General features: G+C 37.9%; 1 pseudogene; it reads right to left on the reverse strand.

Annotated features, from left to right (window-relative positions):
• Nucleotides 1-382: 382 nt before the first annotated feature.
• Nucleotides 383-943, reverse strand: LOC131077915 (tubulin alpha-2 chain-like; annotated as a pseudogene).
• Between the last annotated feature and the right edge of the window lie 2,906 nt (nt 944-3,849).

Here is a 3,849-nt window from a genome sequence, read left to right on the forward strand (position 1 = left end):
CAGTCCCACTGCCAATCCCTACAATAGAACCTCTTACCCTCATTTTATTTGCCCCTTCTTTTCCCTTCAATTGGAGGCTTCCCAAAAAGTATGAATCTCCTGATTGCCTCTAATTATCGCTCTTTGAATGAATCCTTCCCATAAGATGTGTATGAATCTCGCAATGGCTAGCCTATCTGGCATCAACATTCACGCTCCAAGCTTTGTGTAATAAAGCAGCAACGTTCACGCTCCAAGCTTTGTGAAATCAGGCAGTTCAGATTTGTGTAGGTCGGGCATTTGATGTCAAGCAAATGATGACAATGTTGTAGGTGGCTTCATTATCCAAAAGCACAGAGACATCAGTGTGTTTGAGAAGTGAATGTGTAGAAAGCACACTATTTTAAGGCTTAACCACAGATGTGGACACCTGCGGTGAAGGATACACAGTGAAGCCTAGCTTGGATTTTTTTTGCCATAGTCCACAGAAAGGCACTCCAAAAGAAGCAAACCGAGTCTGAATCTAGTCCCTCCGCCCATTGCATTGAAAACTAGAAAACCCTGTAGACCAATGTAGTTAGTTATCTGCAAGCTTCCTGATACAGTCCAAGCAAATATCCATGATCTCTTTCCCAATGGTGTAATGGCCACAAGAAAAGTTATTAGCCACGTCTTCTTTGTCGCTGATAAGCTACTTCAGGTGAAAGAGATGACGGTAGATGCCAATGCAAACCTATTCTATAATAGTGGGTTCTAGATCTACAAATACAGCCCAGGGAACATGTTTCCCGGCACCAATCTCACTGAAAAACATATTGGAAGCATCGTCTCTACTTCTGACAGTCTTATCACTGGGCATTTGGCCATCAGGCTGAATGTCATGCTCCACGCAGTAGAGCTCCTAGCATGCATTTTTGACCTAGATTCTGGCCTTCCCAACATGGATTGAAATACACTCCCTCATTTTCGAAGCTTAATCACACTGAAAAAAGGGGGGGGGGGGAATGTATTGTTGTGAAAGCGAATAACAATGAAGAAGGCATTTGCAAAGACACCCACTCCCTAACATATTAACATGCACTCCCTTATAATGGCTTTGACATATTCTATTCCCCCTATCACCAGTGCCATTGTATTCCACCAACTCACCTTGCGTTAGTCATTTATTGATTTTCTTTACTGCTATCACCTCTACTTAATTGGTAGGCAGACATAGTCACTTTATTTCATTAGCTATATTTAGCTTCAAGATGGTAATGGATTATTTCTTTCAAGAATAGACATTTATAATAATAATAATAATATTAGTAATTAATGAGTGTTATCAATATTTAGAAAAGGAGGGTTATGACAATATTTTCACCATTAAGTGGTTTTTGATTAAGATAAATGGGTTTTACAGGGACCCAAAACCCAAAGTCAAAGAGAAATATAAAAAATAAATAATTGCTAACCTGTCCAGAACCATTTGTAAAACAACCACAGAAATAGGGGCCAAGCCCACACAACAAAAAAAAAAGAACAAAGCAAGAAAAAACCTAAAACACACCAAACCAAACATTGCATCAGCTCAAAATTATTTTGGATCATACTCTTGTTGATTTCCTCGAGCTCATCCATGATGAACTTGGAGGTATTCTTCTCCTAGTTCCTTCTTCTAGTCCTCAAATAGGGGCCAGTAGTGGTCTGAAGTCTCATAAGCTACAAGTTTGGATTCTTGGATTTTCTTCTTCTATTTGGTGTTTGAGGGTGGAATATGTTGGCATAATTGATGAAGATAGTGATGGATAGATTGTTAGCATATGGAGATGTTGACGAGATGAAGATGACCAGTAAAGTTGATGGAGATTGTTGGCTAGATGATGATGATATAGTACTAAGATGTTTGATGACTTTATTTGTGTTGTCATTGATGGAAAGCATGTTTTCTTATTCATATAAGTCATCTATCCCTGCTAGTATAGCCTAACCGGTAGAGGAATGTGTTAGACAACAAAATTGCTAAGTTGTTGTAAACTGGTAAACAAGAACATAGCGATGATCAAGTGACTAGTACGGACGATCGGTGAAGAGTTAGATGTTGCAGTTTGGAACATATGTTTATGAAATTGACATGATCATGTGATTGTAACCACATCATCAAATTCAGAGTATTGACTGAGTTATGATTGACTATCATGAACTCTATAAAGATGAATGTATACCGGTAAAAAATCTTTAAACGGTAATGATTTAAGGTTTGGCAGTGGATCTTATCATGTTTGTAACTTAGTGATGATGTGTTAGAATCCATGTGTAGTGATAAGATAGTGTTTGAGAATGTACAAGGATCTAATTTCTTGGGAAACAACAAAGTGCTTAGTAGAATGTGACAAGGGTTTGATTACTTATCAAATCGATGTGCGGTGATCATTCAAGAGTGAAAATTGTCTAGAAATTTGTTGTAATGATCTCTAATGAAAATTCATTATATTTTAAATGTAGTTAAGGTTATGTAGCCGACCTAACTGAAAAGTGTATTTAGGGCTAGTTTGAGAAGAGATTTTGTATCAGTAGTTTTAGAGAAGGCATTGTTGAACCTCATTGAAGTGTTTGCATGTGTGTAGCATAGTTGTGCTAAAAAGGATATGTACTAGCAATTAAGGAAGTGCTTTGATTAGATCATTTGCCTTGTTGTTCCCTAACAGTTATAGTAGTTTGAAGTCCCTTAACTAGGTAGATCCTAACAGGTCTTATTTTGTAAATCCCTTCACCAGGTGGCTCATTAACTTGGGTTCAAAATCCTCTAACAAGGTTACTCCTAACAGGGTTGAGGCAAATCCCTTAACCAGGTGACCCCTAATAGGGTTTGCTCTTAACTGGGCATATTGTAAGCTTCTAACTGGGCGCATTCCAAAAGAGTACAAATATTTATTGGATGCTAATTTTTGTCGTGGTTTTTCCCATTTGGGTTTTACACATGAAAAAACTATGTGTTCATATGGTGGTTGCATTGTTGATGTGTGCATTTGATATCTTTACATAGTTTGTATAATGATGAACACTGGAGTGAATGGTTTGGTAAATTTGCTAACCAAATAGTTTGAGTAGTTACCGATACTATTTTTGAAGTATTGCAAAATAATTTTACTACCGATTCACCCCCCACCCCCCCCCCCCTCCTCCCCACCCCACCTCAATAGTTACCGAATCCTCATAATAACAATTGGTATCAGAGCCTAATTCCCTTAAAGGCTTAACCGATTGGGAAGGATCTCTAAGGATATCATGGGGGAAGGTCCAATGAGTTAAAAAGAGATTTCAAACAAGCTTGCAGAATCTGAAGATGCCTATGATGAACTAAAGGTTAAGTACAAAGCTTCATTGGCTAAGAGAAAAGAGTTGGCTGAGTAGTTGTTGGAACTTAGTCAAAACAATTCATCTAGTGAAGCAAACGTTGATGCCTTGGTTAATGAGGGGGAAAATATGAATGATGATAAGATAAATCTCAGGAGAGAGTTAGAAGCAAGAAGGACAACTGAAGAAAAAATAAGAGATATGGAGGATGAGATCTTTAAGCTAAACAGGGAGATTGGTACCCTGCATGCACATCTTTGTGAGGAAAAAGAGGAAATACAAGATGATCTAGACATGTCTATGTCTCTTAGAGAAATTCTTATAAATAAGAATGCAAAACTTACCAAGGAGTTGGTTGATGCAAATGAGTTACTAGCTAAATTCAACAAGAGCACTACTATGCTTGATGAGCAGATTTAGACACAAAGGCAGAACGAAGATACACATGGCTTGGGATACACAAACTTTGAACAAGGAGAGTCATCTAGTACTAAGGTCACCATGCATGAAGCCAAATATCTACCAAAGACCAAG

The sequence above is a fragment of the Cryptomeria japonica genome, chromosome 9, assembly GCF_030272615.1.
Source record: "Cryptomeria japonica chromosome 9, Sugi_1.0, whole genome shotgun sequence".
Classification (NCBI taxonomy): domain Eukaryota; kingdom Viridiplantae; phylum Streptophyta; class Pinopsida; order Cupressales; family Cupressaceae; genus Cryptomeria; species Cryptomeria japonica.